General features: G+C 37.9%; 1 protein-coding gene across 4 annotated transcripts in view; it reads right to left on the bottom strand.

Annotated features, from left to right (window-relative positions):
• foxp1 (forkhead box P1) overlaps positions 1-19,338 on the bottom strand; it is a 308,396-nt gene that overhangs the window by 242,454 nt on the left and 46,604 nt on the right. For all 4 annotated transcript variants that reach the window (XM_023325335.1, XM_023325333.1, XM_023325331.1 and 1 more), the window contains one exon: positions 3,232-3,275. The gene's annotated coding sequence lies outside the window, so the exon portion shown is untranslated. The remainder of the gene's footprint in view (positions 1-3,231; positions 3,276-19,338) is intronic.

Genomic DNA, 19,338 nt, shown 5'->3' on the forward strand with positions numbered 1-19,338 from the left:
CTGCCCCTTTCGGTGCAATCACAAAAATCTGGAATTAGCGCACGCTACTCGGCAGGTATAGATAACCTCATTTACATCCCACAGGTTTCAAAAAGTGAAATTAATTAGGCATTAATATATCACAGCACATTTTAAAGGACCTAACTGATGAGAGCCAATCAAGGTAAAAAATTGGCCAGTGCCAATCCCCAGCCGAGAGATTAGTGCACCTCCAACTGAGACACACTGGAACTCTTGGGGGGAGTTAAAACGCATAAAGGGCTGAAAGTGGAAAAAAAGAAACGCAAAAAACAGTATGAATCTAGGTTCCACTAAAAGGTTTCTCTTTTCCTTTACATTACCTACAGAAGATCAATTACTTCTCTCTGATTTGCTTCAGCTGTAAATCAAATTTGCATCAACATTCTTCACAGTGTCCTCTTTATGGACTTTAAAGTACGATGAACAATACAAAAAAAATCTAAAAACCTACAAAAATTAAGGCTATGGTCTAAGCAAGACTTCTTCAGTCAGCTTCAACACACGAGCAACGACTAAGGCTAATTGGAAACATCCAGTTCATTCTCCTATGAAGTACACATGCTATATCAGCAAAAATCAAATGACAGTATTGCAGCCGGTGAAAGTAGCCCCACCACTAAAGAAGCAGAAAGGAATTTATTAGCAGGAATGGAGCGGTAAGTTAGGAGGTTACATCTCTGTGTCCTTGTCTGGGCAATAAATATTCAAAAGTGCCATGTAATTACGAGTTTAGGATTCATATCTATGCGCTGAGCTGCTCTAACTGTAAATTACTTGGAAAAAGTTCAGAGGGAGTTTTTTTTGTTGTTGTTTTGCTTATTCCTAACTAGAATTCACAAATTATATTTAAATATTTTTGATTACCATACTGTTTTGATCAAAAAAGAAAAAAATTGCAATATGTAAATGCCATCCCTCTTCAGAGGGTGGGGGAAAAAATGTTCAGAGGGCTCATTTACATTGTCAAATGACTCAACACTCAATACTTTCCACTTGCTATCAAACTCTGCTCCTGAAGACGTATTGACCTGGAAATGATCACAGATTCTCAAAACATACATGACATAGAAGAACAGAAAGAAGAAAGGCTCGAACATAGTATCAAACACTGTGACAATTGGGGGCTCGTCCAACCACGAGTCAACACTTTTATGGCGCAGCATGGGGTGGAGGGGAGGGCTCGGTGCTTCTAATTTATTCAAAGAGGGATCATTTGCTTAGGGCTCTAATCCAAGGATCAGTCTGTCCTTCATTAGCCTCAATCTGACATAGATGTGAACAGCATGTAAGCTTGCCACATGAACGCTGCCCCTCCTTCCTCTCTTTCTCTGTATCTGTCCCCCCTCCCTTCTTGGAAAGGAGGGGGAACAGTAATGTTCAACCGTTGGAAATATCACAGGTTGTTAGCATTCCAGAGAGAATTTTACATGAGTGTACATTCGGGCTTTAATTAGAGACTATTTGATCATTCAGCAGCTGGGCTTTATTTAAAAAAATACAGCTTCATGTCAGTGTACGGTGACTGTTGGCACTGTGCTAAACAGTTAGCATGAAGACGGTTTTATGAAAGAAGAGTCAGTATACAACTGAATGTAAAGGGAGAATGTGAGAAAGTATTCCAGCTTTATTTATTACATACAATGTTCAACCGTTGTAAACAATGCAGGTGAAAATGGATCATTTGGATGCTGATCGAAAGCTTTTTGTCTGTAAACTCTCATACTGAGCCTAGTAAAAAGTATTTTCAATGCTGGACTGTTTGAATGTTATTTTATAACCCTGAATCTAAATATGTTTCAGTGAGACTATATAATAGACCAACACAAAGTGGTGCATAATTGTGAAGTGAAGATTTTCTATCTTTCCATCTGCTTCTTCAGCAGAGCTTTTTTATGTTCTCTGCTGAATAAAAGCATCCTTGCACCATGCTGTTGCCAAAACCATATTTCACAGCGGTGACCATAACTTCCACATTTTCTTTTACAAATGTAAAAAAATCTGAAATTTGGGGTGCATATGTCTTCGACTCCTTTTGTTTGATACCCAAAACTAAATCCATAAAAATGTAAGCAAACAATCTATCAGAGTCTGTAAAAGACATCTACCTTGTTGGGTTTTAAAAGCTACATTTTTCACAAACCATGAAGTTCACTTCAGATTTACTAAAGAGGCAAAGAACACTGTTCAACAATTTCTTTGTTAGAACAACATAAGCCCTAAAAATAAGTTTGAAATCTGTGTTTGGCACCAAATAAATTTTAAAAAGCTGATCTAAGGTGATCTAGAGCCCAAAGCAGAATGAATTAGAGCATTTTGTATTGTTGACAAAGACTTCAATGATCTTTGAACTCTAAGTAACTCAAAAAGCTTAACAAAACTAAGTTTTGATATATAACAAATCGGAAATAAAAAAATCTAACATAAATTCAAGTACAAAGCATTCTATGTTTTCAAAAATCAGATTTTATTTCCATCTTTTAGCTAATAGAATAAAGAACTGAAAACTGTTCTCCATTTTCTTTTTTTCTCACTTAACCAGACCTACAAACTGATTCAAGCAAACTTCTCTGCACAGGAACTCTTAATATCAAGAAATATGAAGAAGTTCAAGTATAACTACTGTTATATACTGCTGTACATGTAAACAACAACCTGGAACCCTAAATGTCAACACAGAACCACGTGGACCTAAAAAAACGAGCGAGATGAAAATCCGACCTGACCAAGGTCAACAGGGGACGATAAAACAAACAGCAGGTTTAAGGTGAAGTCTTCCCTGCGTGAAGGTTAGCCGTGTTCTGTGTTTACACTACATCCCATGCTTTGAAATTGTTTTGCTTTGTGGAGGCTCTGCCTTGGGGTCACGGTTTGTTTTTGACGTGTTTATACACCACACAAGGAGTAATGACTTCTAGGATAGTCCAGTGAAGGGGAGGGCAAGCGATGCAGACATGAGCGAGCAACAATCTGCAATTTCTTGTGCCTGTCAGGTTCATGGTTAACCTTTAACTCCCCGCTGTCCGGCCTGCGTCACTGTCTGCAGGACTCCAGCAGTCACAGCTGATGTCAGCAAACAGCTGCTGTCTGTTACTACACAAAACCCCTTTTCCTACAAATCTTGTGGTGACTAAAAACCTGCTGATGGTTTTCAATATAAAGCAGACTTCTATTTCAAAAGACGTGAGCAGCATCTCCACTTTGGGTACTTACTTTGATGTCAGGCTCCACAGGATGTCACTGCCGGAGTCTCCTCGCTGGTCGAGCAAATGGAGAAGTGGAGAGGAGATCAAAAGTGAGCAAAGGGCAGGATATGGGGCAGGGATGGAAGGCGTGGGGGGGACCAGAAAAAGAGAAAAACGGTGAAAATTAGTTTCACAAAAGTGTTAAAAAAATAAAATAAAAAACACATACTTTTTTACACAATCTGAAATGCCTACCATATCACCCCCAGTGTCTTTTTTTTTCCTACAGCATGCTTGAGTTAAGTTGGAGGAAAACTAAACAGGTCACTCTGAAATTAACATTCACTCCCTAGCTGCCTTTTAAATATTTGGAGATGCACGCATAATAAATATATATATTTTTTAGGTATTTATATATATATATATATATATATATATATATATATATATATATATATATATATATATATATATATATATATATATATATATACAGCAAGACTATTAAAAAATAACGCACTCCAATGACTGGAACAGAGCCCCCTTGAAATTGATTACTGCTCTAACTAATTTTAAACCCCAACTCCTCCTTAACCTTTGATCAAGCTTTTCTTAATCACTGGCTTCTAAACCTGTTGAGGGAAATAAAAAACAGATTACATCTATATAGAATCAAAGTGTACAGGAAAAAAAAATTGTCATGCTGCTTCTCTGGTTTAAAGGCTTTTTGAATGAAAGAAGTTGGGTAGAAAGGGAGCACACTCCCCACCTGTTGTTATGAACTACAGGTTAGCTGGCTTAAAAAAAAAACAAAAAAACAATATTTCAAGCATACAAAAAATAAATAAATAAAAAATAATGCAAAAAGCAAGAACTGTTTTTCTTTAAAAAAGCGTAGACAGTGTTATTAAGGTAACCCTGTTAGGATCTGGATCAGCTTTATTCACCAAGTTTGTGCAAACTAACGAGGAATTGGCCTTTGCTTTTACAGAAATTTAAAATATAAATATATCAAAAATGGAAAGTATTTCTTGTAAATATTTATATATCTAGTGTTTTTGCAAAAGCGGAAGATGAGGCTGAATTAATGCAAATATTTATGGTATCATACTGTGTGCTTAAATGGTTTGTGTCCAGGATGTGTGGAGTCTGCAGAGATTTTTAGCCACCTTTTCCCTGACATCCCAGTTTTACATAATACACAGCAGAAAAGAGGTAATTTAGTGTTCAACATGCATTCCCTTGAAAACTACTTGCAGTATTGCAAGAAATGTCACCAATTATGGGACCTGGTCATAATTTCAATAAAAAATGAGGAGTGACAGAAATGTTCCATTCATCCGTAAAGTTAAAAAAAGTATTTTGTAGTTATTTATAGTTCTTAAAGAGAACCTGGAATCAGTTAAATTTGTTCAAACCTTTACTAAAACAATGGGAATCTGCAGCAAAATTGGGGATCAGTACATCTCCAGTGTGAATTACTATGTTATATAATTTTAGCTCCAAATACTATACATTTTCACTCAGGCTCTCAACCCAGGGTATTTTTGCTTACATTCAGGTTACATAAATGTCAGCAAATTAGATTGAAGACATTTTTTAAACCAATTAATTAGTATAATATTTTGTCCCATTACAGTTATCAAATGTTAGTCCACGGCCTTTTATAGCTGACCTTTGTGATTCAGTCCCTTAGTGTGAAAACACACAGGGGATAAACGGCAAGATGTGTTTCCTGAAAGGGGAGGAGAGGTGGAAAAAGCCCATTCTGCCCCCTAAATCACTGCCTGCCCCGCCACAGCCGACGCCACCGGCTTTTCTGCAAAGCTAGGGAAAAGTTCCCCGAGGGGGGGTAGCGTCTGCCAATTCAAACAGTGTTTGACACCCCCGCCTATCTCTGGCCTGCCTCTGTGGACCTGCCTTCACTGGGGCTTCCTGAGGGCTTGCTGCAGCTGGAGCACTTTGAATAAAGGTAACGGCAATGTCACAGCTACTGTAAACTCGGCCGGGTTTGCTCCTGTCAGCAGGACATTCCTAATAAAAGCAGAAATAACCCCACCTAAAACACAACGCATTGTTTTTTTTTTGTTGTTGTTTTTTTCCCCTTTTTTTCCCACAGGCCTCCCAAGTCTAAACTTCCCATGAGTTACAAAGAGAGTACACAGGCGGGAAAGGGCAACCACTGCCTCCTCAATTCCTGCCAAACAAAATGCCAGGAGGAATGGCAGTTCCACTCGGCTCCCGGCTTTAAATATACGAGCAATTTAGAAAATGATTAGTCTTATTTTCTTGTTGAGTGCCTGACACCACAGAGGAAACCAGAACAATCATGCAAGCTGGTGTTCTTTTTTCTTTTTTTCTGCTGAATTTAGAAACACTAATTAGTTTTGCTCTTGTAAAAGCCAACCTGAAAACGACCAATTAGAAAGTGAAAATGAGATGTGCGGAGGAAACAAGAACTTGTCGTTTGCTCGCTTTAAAGTCCCACATGTGCAACTTTGCCGTGATGACTTTCACACAAAAAATCGGGACTGACTGGCCCAAGTCTTGGTGTCATGTACACTGCTCTCTGGAGCCGTGCAGCCCCTCACTTCTCTCTGTCAGGAGGAAACTATTAAAGATCTGCGGGGCCACATCAAAACCCGTGGCTGGCCGGTTTGACCATGCAGATGTCTGAGGCGCCAGGCAGGGGAGGCTGACCACAGCACCAGCTGGTTTCAGCTCAGGGCCAAACCGCTAATACCCCCCTCCTTTCCTCACAGGTTCCTTGTTTCTATGAATTTCCTGTTTCAAGGGTAATAATTACTCCCCATAAAAGGTTCGTTTCAATCCAATGAGTGATGTTTCAGCCTTTGGGTGATTTGAGATCTCACCTGCTGAGTGGTTGATATGAAAAGTGAGTGTAAAACTTGTGGAAATTATCTTATTTTGCGAGAATTTCATCACTATTCCCAAAGCAAACAATAGCGGGCGTTTCATCACTGTCGGCCTGAAGACGGATGGGCTGTCAGCACTCAACCCCTCCCGCCGCCCCCACTTATCCGGGATCCAGCTCCTGGACTATAAAGAAGTGGCTAAAAAAGGCCGGAGCAATCGCTTTCCCCGACCTGCGTTTTTTACTGGGGAGGAATTCTCAGATGTCAGATCTCTGCCAACGTCCTTGTAGCCAATGGCGGAGAGGCCAGCAAGTTCACATTAACTGTGGAGTGTAACTGCACTGAACATCTGCTCATGAATGAGAGCGCTGCCCGCTAAACTCCACAAGCCCAGAGCCCCACTTATGAAAAATTCAACGCTCTCCTCGTTGGCACGCTTGTTTTTTTTTTTTGTTTTTTTTTGCACTATTCTCCCGAGCCCCGGGAATTATATTAGGAGAATTTCAGCGTGGTCTGGTGTATCCGAGGGAACAGCTGGCGCTGAAAAGGGGATGTGCTGCTTAGCAAGAACTCGGGGAGCACATGGGAGATTTGCCTTCTCCTGTACCATTTGTCCTTGAAGGAAAAAAACACTAAAAAAACCCCATCAAGTTTAGAGACCTAGATAATGCTAAGAAAGCAAAGGCTACAATTAACTGATCGCAAACCACACGCGAGTTCTACAGTAGACAGAGCAAAAATGGAGCCAAATCTGACAAAAGACACTGGAAAGTGAGGGTGTTTCATCATTTCACTAGGAAAAGTGTGGATGTTAAAATACCCTCATCCACCATGGATGTGACATAAGATTGCACCTCTAGTCCTGCCCTTCATACACTGTGATACTGATTAAAAATTCCTTAATACTTCTGACAACACTGAGTTCCAAAGCATATATTATATGTTTTAATGCAGGATGAGTCAATTGCAGATCTTCTGGGATGACTGATTGAAAGGATCCCATCCCCGCAGCTTGAACAGAGCAAAGCAAAGCCACGTATACAATTGTTACAGTATAATTAACTCACTACTTTCTTGTTTTTAACAAGGTAAACTGTACTTCTCCATTTAAACAATAAATAGATTAACACATATAAAATAGTTTCTCGATTCTGTATGAACTGTAGGCTTGTTAAACGCACCACTTCAGCCAAAGTTTTTGATGCGCTTTTTAACCAGGCGCTATCCAAAGTTTCCTGCTCATAACTTTTCACTATGCTGTCATCTAAAGATGCATTTAATTCAGTGTCCATGATGATATTCAGAAGGGATGTTTTATTGACTGATTTAGTTACCACCACCATGTACTCTCTGTTTAAAGTTGAAAGTGTCCCAGGCATCTGCACCAAATATAGTCAGGGGAGTGAATTGTAATCTGTCAAAATGACGGACAGGCTTCAAATTTTTCCGTTGATTTAAAAAAATACGGAAAGTATTCCGTTAATGTAACACCTGATCATTAGTGTCATTCCAGAAAAAACACAACAAAGAAGGAAAAAAATGTGGAGAGTTTAAAGAGCCACAGGTTGCAGACCCGTGGTCCAATACATTTTATTTTTTGCCTGTTCCATAAAGATCAATGGATGAAATGAATATGTCTGACCTTGTGCAAAAAAAGACATTATCATCTACTGTTTGTGATCAGATCACAGGTGGAGAGCGCTAAACATGAACATGAAAGCCCTAAAGGCATATGGATGTCTCACCCACCAGACAAATGACATATAGCCACACAGGAATCCCTTTCTCCTGCTGTGCATGTAAAAACAAAGCACTATAAGCTAAGTGATGATGAAGCCCGTGTGTTATTTTTTCCAGGTCTTGCTGTGGGAGCTGCATCAATGGGTCATCAATATTGATATTGTTATTGGACCCATTGACCCCTGATCTTCTGTTTGACAGAAGAACAATAAGGCAAATTTTTTGCTTTTTTGTAAATAACAGACATCAATTTTGACACACGATTGTGCACCATGCTTCAAAGTGTTGGGACACAAACTAAGAGTCTCCCCCTCAAGATCGGATCATCTAGACACGCGTTTAATTGCAGGCGTGAACTTGAATGCACATGGCGATACGAGCCAGCGATACGTTTCTGCCAAGGATGATGAAACCTTTTCTCTGTTCTTAAGGAAGTGAGGACTCCTGACAAACACTACTAATAAAAGATTACCAAACTCAGTAATTTCACTTCTTCCTTTCTGCAAATACAGTTAGAGGATTTCTAGATGTCAGCACTGAACAAGAAGTGAAGGAACGTTCATGTTTATCCTTCCATTTATTAATCCTAATCTCAAAACCACTGTTCCTCAAGACTGGTTGAGGTGTGTTAACAATAACAAATGGTATGAAAACAAAGCAGTGCATAATTTGTGATGTGCAAGAAAAATGCTATGTGGTTTCTCCATATTTTTTTACCAAAAAAAAAAAAAAAAATCACGTAATCACTTGCATTACTTTGACACCCATAAATTAAATCCAGTGCAACCATCTGCCTTCACTGAACACTGAATGTTTGCAAAATATAAGGTGTGGGGGGAAACATGGATGTGGCAGCATCATGTTGTGGGGATTTTAATTTTTTTTTATTTTGGCAGGGTCATGGAAGCTGATGGAAAAAAGGTCTGTCCACCACATAGTGGACAGACAGCGGAGCACCTTCTCACATAGGCTGCTCCAGCTCCGCTGTCGTAGGGACAGATACAGGAAATCCTTCCTGCCACATGCCATCTCACTGTACAATAAAAGCTAAATCATTGTTCTGCACTAAACAGTCCAATTTTGGACAACTGCACTATGGCACACTTGCTGTACATATATTTACATATACATATCTGCATTTTTTTTTATCTTTGCAAGGACTGCTCTTAAGTTGCTTTTTATATTAACAGCATTTCATATTTTTACAATTTATAGCATTTTATATTTTATTTTTATTTTATCTACAACTACTACTCAGTGGTAGTTGTTATTGTGTCTTGTCTCTATGCTGTAACTGTGAAGTAATTTCCCTGCTGGGATGAATAAAGTACTTTTATTCTATTCTATTCTATTCTAAATAACACCTGATAAGACGTAGTCTTCAAGTTCATATTTTATGTATTATAAAAACTATGACTAGTGATGCACCAATATGAAAATTGGGGCCAATAATGATATTTGATATAACTATTTCTATTACAGCGATAGTTATATCAGGCCGATAACCAATATTTACCAATTTTATATATATTTCTTTTTTGTTATCTGTCATTTGATGGACAACATAAAAAAAAAAAAAATCGGTCATGTAGTATTTTTACCCTTCAAATTATAATCATATTAACATTAGGCTATTTAGCCGCATTTTTATGCGCTTTGGTTAATATTCACCTAGTTAAACTGTGAATCCAGATCCATCACACATAAAGCATTAGATGAACGCATCTAACTTTTTCTCCGTAGTGAAAAAGAAAACACAGACTGCAGCCCCAATAACATATAATAAATTAAATTAAATGACTCCACTTTAATTACCAGCACTTCACCTGTCAAATGACCGACAGCCTTCAAATTTTCATGTCGTTAAAAAAAAAACAAACAAAAAAAACGGTTGAATACTGTTACACAACCTCTGATTTCATTAGCCTTTCCAAATGACCCTCTACCTGCTGATATTGATTCTCTGAAACAAAATTAGCAACAAAATGGAAATGAATATAGGTTCACTAATATTAGTGAACCTATATTGGTTTGACTTATGACGCTGACAACAATATGTTTGAAACTGACTAATATCGGCCTAATCATTTTTGGTGTTTGTTGATGGCTCTCACAGTGTTTTATTTGTTGTTACTTTCTGTAAAAGCACTGTGTCTTCCAATTTATGAGTTATCAAACCGTGCATCAAGCTCAGTTCATTCTTAAAATTACTTTTACAACACATTTTTGCAAAAAAAACCCCCAAAACATCCTTTTCCATCCACTTTCACATGAGATTACAACAACACACAGTAAATGTTGGTTGAAACTAGAGATGCACTGATCCGATATTAATATCTACATTGATCCCAGAAGAAGTCTACATCAGAAACGACGACGGCGTCTCCATTCCATCAGGGCAGATCTATTTAGTCGTTCAGGCCTTGTGTTCTAGCTTTATTATTATTTAATTTACATTTAGAATTCACAACTCACTTTTTGAACAATTTGGAAGGTTTGTTGCCATTTATTTTTCACATGTTTGACCAAGATAGTCAACCTGTTGTTTTAGTCAGTTTCAGTTTCTTTATTTTTTATTTTACATTGACTGTTATACTCCTAATTGAACTGACTGAACAAATTCAAGTTGTGTTGGTTTGATATGTTTGGCCAAGCTTGTGAAGCTATTTGTGTATTTACTGGTGTGTTGTAATGGTGTAGAGATATAAAAAAATTAGCAAGTCAGTACATTTATGTCTGTGTTTAAAAAAAGAAATATTTTAAGTCAATACGGCACTGTTTTTCTGTATCAGATCTATACTGGCCGACACTAAACTTCAAATATTGATATCGGCATTAAAAGAAGTAGATCAGTGTATCCCCACTTGAAACATGACAAAAAAGAGAAGGAATCCTTTAGCAAGGCACTAAAGTTGAGTGTTGAGCCTGTTTTCTACCTAATATAACCCACTCTCTTTATCTGGGTTTCCACACATAGAAGCCAGAAGACGATTAATGATTCCCACCCTCCAATTCCAGGCGCAGAATATTGTGGAAATTATGGCAATAGCCCAAAAAAATGGATCTGTGAGTGTGATAGTGGCAGTGAAATCCAAGAGGGTGTCTGCTGAGAAGCGCATTTAGCTGGTGACAAATGACAGTACTTTGTCTTCCTGACAAGAGCCCTCCTTCATCAAATGTCCAACTTCACATGGAAATAGGAAATCACACATTATCACACTGACAAACAATTACAACCATGTCATTAGCAGCCACCCTGGGCCATGGAACCATTAGCAAAACACAATGTTGCACACCATGCTAACCATCAGAAGGAACGCAGGATGTAGATGGAAATGTGCTGATAAATCAATCATGACACAAAACAACCTGATCCTCATATTGGAGGAGATTTCACCTTCTTGGAACAGTGCACACGCAAGCCAGCTAAATAAATCACAAAAAATTATCTCCAGTTATCAAAAAGTTCTGATGAAAGATTACATCTTTGTTGATGACAGCCTAACGCTCGCCTTATATTAAAAGTCAACATTTTATCAAGCTTCTTTTTTTTCTCTGTATGTGACTTGATTAGATTGAGCATTAGTATTTTTTTTAATGCATCTCTCGGTGTCAGGCTTTAAATGAAAAAACACAAGCAAGCCTCTGTAAATACGGCTGCTTACTTCTAACACAAAATTGTTGACACCTAATGTAATTTCAGCAGGATATCCAGCTGAAAGCGCATCAGGTAATATAATGCTCTTAATGAGAATTCCTTCCAGCTTGAGACCTTGGTGAGATAGGCATAAAGACTTGGCTTCTCTTTTTAATAAAATAATTGTTACAGTTATTAAAGATGAATCTCATCACAGAGGAGGTGACAAAATAATTCATTACTAAAAGCAAAGGCTTTAAATAGCTGCAAATTATAAAGCCCTACCCCCCTGCCTCTCAAAAGCACACTGCTAGAAGAATGGGTTTGTTATTTCCTATAAATATTGGATATTTGCCATCCTTGAAAGGGCAGAAATATTGCAAATGTCCTTTGAGTTCTTGGAAACGTAATGTATTATTTACTTTAAAAAATTTATAAAATTCACACCAAAAAAAAGAAAAGTGTTTTTAGTACTCATTACAATAATAATTTTAAAAAAAAAACATGAGAAAAATTTGAACAGCATGGGTCCCACATTCACATTACCCAACAGTAATACTAGCTGAATAAAAAGAAAATTATAATCTCCTGCAGAAGCATTCATATGCGTCAAAAACACAAAGATTCTTTACCTTTATTTGCAATTCTGATCAACTTTAAAGTTGAGAATTGGATATTTTACATTTTAGACTCAAATATGTATTCGAGAGTTTGACGTTTAGCCTTTATCCACCTCTCAGACTTTATAAGTAACAGAAATGAATTCTCAAGTTTTGTGTTGAATTTACATCCATCCATCGTCTTACACTCTTATCCCTAGTGAGGTCACCAGGGGTGCTGGTGCCTATCTTCAGCGGTCGTTGATTTAACATTAGTGGCAATTATGTCAATTGATATGTTGAAATACAATCAGGATTTAATTAAAAAAAACAACACCAAGGTTTCCCCCATAGTATTATAAGACTGGCAGGCCACCAGGCATTACTTGACCCCACCAGAACAAGCATTGTTTGTTTATTTTGAATAAGGGTTTTTTTATACACCAGTAAAAGTGACAGTAAAGACAGATTAAGATAGGTTTATAGCAGACACATTGAACTGGTCCCTGCACCTGCCCGTTAGCCTCAAATGCTGTTATTTCCAAATTAAGATTTCTGTTTGTGCCCCTCCAAGTTTTTGTAACTTTTCACATTTATTAACACAAAAACACTGGTGGACTGCCTGGTGCCCCTACAACCGGGCTTAACAAGTTTTCAGGGCAAAACCCTGAACACTACTAATCTTGTGCTTTAAAGTAAACATAGTCTAAAAGGACCACTATTCAGTCAGTCTCTCATAGACCTTACATTTTCTGAGGATTAATCGCTTAAATTGTGTGAATAGAAGCAGCTGCCTTTTGAATTTTGCCAAAATAAAATATAGTTGATGTAGGAATGAAAGAGAAAGCACATAAATAAGCTAGTAGAGGCTAGCTAATTTATGCTATTTATGAAAGAGAAAGCACATAAATAAGCTAGTAGAAATTACATACAAAATAATGTGCAAGCACATGACTGCTAACGTAAATGGTGAATGATGGCAATTTTATACTTCATTTCAGATAAAATATGATCAATGTTGAGAACTTGGCTCAGAATGTTAGGTTGGTGAACTATAAAGATGAATTGATTCATATTAGCCTGAATGATCAGCCACAGAAAGAAAAGTAACTGCGCTTTCTAACTTCATCCTGTGCAATACTTTGTTACACTAAAGTAGCAAACTGATTTGTACATAAGTAGTTAACTGTGTTAAAGTTAACAGTGACATGCTGCAAACTACATGCAGTAGTTGAAGGTCGATTCATATCATCACGCATGAAATAGCAGAAACATGCAAGTAGAAACCGATCCCTGCCACCTCCACCCCTTCCTGTTCATAAACCTCTCCTACCTTTATTCATACATACAAAAAAAATGAAAAAAAGAGATATAATTTACAGCAGCGACACAGAAACTTCCCGGCATGCCTTTTAACTTGCCGTTTTTCACTCCCTCCGCAGCAGGATGTCCAGAGGAAATGCTTTATAAAGATCCTGCCGACATGAAGAGCCGCTTTGACTTACTGGTGCATTACTGTCTAAAAGCCAAAGTTATTTAGACCAATAAAAGGCTAATATATTGTTGGAGTGGAATTACAAAGAAGTTATCTCTGCCTTAATAACATCACCGCAACCCCCTGATGTTGTTTAGATCAATAAGGCCCATTAAAGTGCAGACCTCGAGCACAGATAAGTCTGCACAGTCACAGTAAAAAAAAAAAAAATTGCTTATTCTCTCTCTCTATAATACGTAAAAGCAGTTAAGATGTGGAACCTATATTCATTGACATTTAAAACGACCAACAATGACTTTAGATGCTGATCAGGAGAAATGAAGATGTTAAAACAAAAATTCAATTTAAATTTAATTTCCTATTAGGAAAAAAATTCCAAGAAATGAGTTAAAATATTAAATTCTATTTTCTGCCTCTTTTCAAAAAAAGGGCAAAGGTTCAAATAATTTAATCAAACTGAACAAGGTTGAGGTTTTGAATGTAGTCTCCCCATTATGCTGTGCTCTTCTTACCATTGTCCACCAGGTGATGCACTAAATCATCCAGAAAGATGCTGTCCATCTGTCCTTTAGGACTGATGACCAACAGCACCTTAAGAGGACGCCTCAGAGCGGAGTGCGCGTGTGTGCGGCGGGTGTGTGTGCGTGTGTGAAGGCGTGTGTGAAGGCGTGTGGGTGTGTGCCGTCTGTGCGTGCATGCGTGTTTATGCACACATGACTTCGGGGAGTACAGACGAGACTCAAATTGCAGCATGCCGAGACATCAGAAGAAACCACAGGAAACAAGTTATGACGCTATCTCAATCAGCACACAAAATGACAAACAAGATTTTTTTTTGTTCCTTTTTAAAGTACAAAATGTCCCCTCAGGCGTAAACTCTGTCAATAGGAAGTTTACAGACATGGTGCATGTCAGGTGGCGGGGGGGCGGAGAGAGAGAACAAGCGTTCAACACACAAACAACATTTTAAAAAGAGAAAGGAAGAAGAGTCTTTTGCAAGCTTTCTCTTCCTTTGGCGTGTCTCTGTGGGGACCTCACAGACGATGGCTTTTTAGTCCATGGTGGACGTTTTTATGACACAACTTGAGCTGCTGAAGTCACTACACCTCATCACCATAAGAAAAGTAAATCAGTGTGCATAAAAAGGTGCCTGTGTTCACTGCAAAACAAAATTGAAGAGATCAACATGCAAGTACTTCCATTTGGAAATGATCGGGTCATTTCTAAATAAAATCAAGCTGCTGTCTTACAGAAATACTTAGACTTTATCACAATTATAACCACAAACCACAATGTTATTCAATAGGTCTTTTGTGTTGTGTGCAACACAAAGTTGCACAGAATTGAAAAGAGGAAGCAAAATGATACATCATTTTCACAATTTTTATTTTAAAAAATCTGCTTTTGTTTTTAGTAGAAATACACCAATCTGAAATTAATATCTGTATTGGTCCCGATATTAAAAAACTTCTGGATCAGGTATCATGACAATGTTCCTGATTCATTAGAGCAGATTTATTCAGTCTAATTCTATGTTTTATGCTCTGTAGCGACATCATGCTTTATTATTTATTTTATATTTTATTAACATTCCTAATTGCAATTTCTGAACCAATTGAAAGAAGATCTGTTTCAGTTTATTTTTTACATGTTTAACCAGCTTATTGTTTTAGTCAGTTTGAGTTTATTTATTTATTTTACATTTGCTGTTACACTCCTGATAAAACTGACTGAACTAATGAAAGTTGTTTTTACATGGTTGACAAAGATTGTGAAGCTAATGGTGTACTTAAATGTGTTGTACTGGTGGACAATTATCATATTTTAATTCAGTACATTGTCTTTGTTTAAAAAATAGAAAAGCTTCGGCACTGTTTGTATCGGACCAGTATCAGTTGATACTCAACCTCAGATTTCGGTAGTGGAAAAATCGGAGCATTCCTAGTTTTTAGCTTCCAGCAGTCAATACTTATTTAAAAATTATCTTTTGGGGTGTCTCTTTTTTCTCATTCTTATGTGTGTAAAATAAAGCCCAGTTCACTCTACACAATTTTAGAACCGTCAGCCAATTGTCGGCCGATTTTCAAAACCTGAGAGACCACACACTAGCCAACAAAAAATAGTAACAGTTTTCTTAAGTATTCATGTCCAGCAATTTTTCCTCTTCCCTGATGAGGCAAAGCATTCCTACAGCATGATTCTGCCACTCACTACAGCAGTTGTATTTATGCAAATCAAGATTTCTGAAGGCAACTGTACACAGTGGATTGTATTTAGTGACATCAAAGTAAGGTGAACAAATCAAAAATGTACACATCTTTCTAGTTTTTTTTTTATGATTTTCCTTCCACTTCAAAATATGTGTTGCTTTGCATTGCAATATCACCTGTATTCAAAATAAGGCTGGAGGTTACACTGTAACATAATGTGAAAAAGTTCAAAGAGCATGAATGCTCGTGTAAGACACCTGAACTACTCGAACAAACAAAAAGTTCCTTTTTAAAAGAAAAGATCTTAGCATCACAGTTAACTGCAGGTGCTTTCATTTAATCCTTTTAGGATTTTGAAGCCCCATTGTGCAGAACTGTGGGCCTAGACAGAGAACAAAACATTCATTACTTTGACAGCTGGGCATAATAATAAATCGGAAAATGATCAAACATGATAATGCGATATTACCCAACAATAAATACGGCGCCAATGAAGCAGGAGGAGAACAACGTGGAGAAACGGGAGAGGGGAGGTAACAGAAAGAGCAAATCTTCGAGCGGCAAGTGTGAACATAAATAAAGCGTGCCACATCTTTTACCTTCTTCAATTATGTGCCTTTTGACATGCAAGCTGAGCGCGGTGTAATTAACATCTCAGGAGATAATGGGGTCGCCACTCACTGATCAATCTTGCACATATATTATCGTCCTTTTACCAATTGGGCCGGCTGTTATTCTGGCAGGGAAATATTCCAACCTCTTTTTATTATTATTATTTTTTCCTTTTGGATGGATTGGGAAGGAGGAGGGGGGTGATTTAATAAAAACCCTGGTAATAGGCCTAATAACTCATCCAATTGAGCTCATCTTCCACAACATCAATTAGGCTAAGACCCAACTCCAAGGAGCATTGTCTGTAACAATAAAAAGTAAATCTACCTCAATTTATGAAGGAGCTGATGTGTTTGCCATAATCAATAACAGGCTGCATCACAAGACAAGAGAGGAAACTACTGAATATGTTCGCAGCTGTGTTTCAGAGACCTGGTTTTAGAGCTAAATTTGCTGCACTGAATTAACAATTTCAGCCATATGAAGTGAAAATGAGTCAAAAATGAATTCTGAAGAACTGATCATGAGAAATATGGATTTATGGATAAAAATTTATCTATTAAAAAAGTCATTGATGGGTTAGAAAAATTCCAAAAAAATCCAACAATAAATAGCGCCATGCATAGCATTTCAGTCCAACTCTGTTAGATTAAAATAAACATTTAACTACCTAACATATGGATAATTGTATTTTTGTTTTAAACACCATGTAAGCTAGGCTGTTGCCAGCTTTGCCAAGTCCACTCATTATAGGGCTGGTAGCTTGTTTCTACCGCAAGATCTGGCAACACTGGCTGTTGCTTGCTAGAATATTTGCCCTACTTGGCGTTCAGCATGTTCCATTCTGTTTCAGGTTGAATGTGCTGAAAACATTTGTCTTGCATGGACTTTCTAAAATGTCTTTCAGCTTGTATGTTTATCCCAACTCTAGCTCAGGAGAGTGATGCAATTTCTCATTTATTGAGTTGGCAGAACGCATGTTTCATGCAAAGCTCTTGCTCTGTCAACATGAAAGCCACAGGATAAGCATGATAGAGCACAAAAGGAAGACTGAACAGTGCTTTTATATATAAGCTAGGTTGTAGCTAATCACGTACATTGTTTTATGCCATACATACACTTAGTGGTTACTAGTAGGCCTGTCGCGATAAACAATAAACCAATTAATCGCAGGATAAATTAAAATTATCGACCTCATTTTAATTATCGGCTTTATCGTCTCTTCCGGCCTTTTTCTCTTTCTGTTGATGACACTGAATGAAAAAAGGCTCAACTCCGGTGCTCTCCACTGACCCTCCCTTCCTCATTTCCTTAGTGTAATGCCCAGTGCACACTACACGATCTTAGAGCTATCGGCCGATTGTCGGCCCATTTTCAAAACCTGAGAGACCACAAACTAGCCGACAGAAATCCTAGGTATAACGGTTCCATCGGGTTCGGTCCTGCCCTGTGGTGTCCAACAATGGGCACAAAATAATGGCTACAAGTTCAGTTAACTAATTTTAAAACCAGGCATTAATCAATGCTTTACTACAATCTACCTGCAATGAATGTGGCTAGTGTCAGTCCTGACTGAATGAAAATCATTATAACCTATTTATGTCACATTAACGAAGAACAGCTGAAAAGTTACTGGGTTTATCAACTGCGGTAGCAATTTCGCTCCAACTCCTCCCCTTGTCATTTTATTCTTTGCACAAAATGTTGGATAAACATTAATGTTGTTTCCTCATATCATCTCCAATGTCCTTCGGGTTGCACCGTGTCAGCTGTTTGGGATTCCCCTCTATAATTTCCCCTCAGAACGCATGGAGGGGATTCCGGGCTTTCTGATTGGCTACCTGTCACATTCAACAGGCTGCCTTAACCTCCCAGTCAGGGAAAACCCCTGATTTAGAGCGGCCACGATGATCTACCTTAACACACCACACACTACAGAATGATCGGTTATGAAATCACAAGCCACAATATTAGAACGCCCAACGTTCTAAGATTGTCCTAAAGGGAAAATCGGGGCAAAAAATCCCGAAAAGGATCCCGTGTCCTGTCTTGCCTCAGATAGGCTGTGGTGTTTTAGGGTATTCTTACAACTGTTAGTCTGGTAGACTCTGTTCGATTGGTGATCAAAATTTTCGGCTGTTGCAGTACGCTTTCACACTGCACTGTGTCAGATAATCCAAACTAATTGAAATAAATGCCCCCCTGCCCCACCTTTTTGTTAGCGCTGCACCAAGAAGTAGTGAAAGCAGCAACACAAAAACCTCAGAAGTTACTGAGCACAACTTCCTTCTTCACAAAATGTATGCAAAAATCGGGTGGCGTCAGATTTTAGCAGTTGTAAGAATTCTCATTTGTCAATAGTAAAAGACAATGAACCACTAATCATGCCAGCGTTAGACTTTCACGTTTGTTTTGGTTATATTTACCCAGAATGCCCTGCAATGTTTGCTTCTTGCTTTTGGAGCGGTTTGCTTGCAATCACATATGAATTTGAACCGCAGCAAAGTTCACATTAATCGAACAAAGACTGAGGTTATTAGACAGGCCATGCATACATGACTAAACAATTGAGAGAAGCAGCAAAAAGGTTTACAGATTCCCTAAATGTACACATAATTTCACAGATAGAAGCTGACTGAAACCGCAATGGGGAGTAGTCATACTTCCTCTTTAAGTGACTTACAAACTGATAATAGTAAATGTTATCGCTACTAGATGTGTTAATAGCAGTGTCTTTACAGATCATCAAAGGTTTTAAATTGGCAAACTTTGCAAATAATCAGCCATTATTTTCTTATACTTCCTGCAGATTTCCTCATAGAAATCTATTTATGCTCAAGCAAAAAAAAGGCAAGCTAAATAATTTTACCACTGTGACTCTTTGAAACTTTATTTTTGCTTAGTTCATGGAAAGCTAAAGGGATCAAGAACCGCCGGTTTACTGCAACCAGCCATATCAACGGACA

The sequence above is a fragment of the Xiphophorus maculatus genome, chromosome 20 (assembly GCF_002775205.1).
Source record: "Xiphophorus maculatus strain JP 163 A chromosome 20, X_maculatus-5.0-male, whole genome shotgun sequence".
Taxonomy (NCBI): Eukaryota; Metazoa; Chordata; class Actinopteri; order Cyprinodontiformes; family Poeciliidae; genus Xiphophorus; species Xiphophorus maculatus.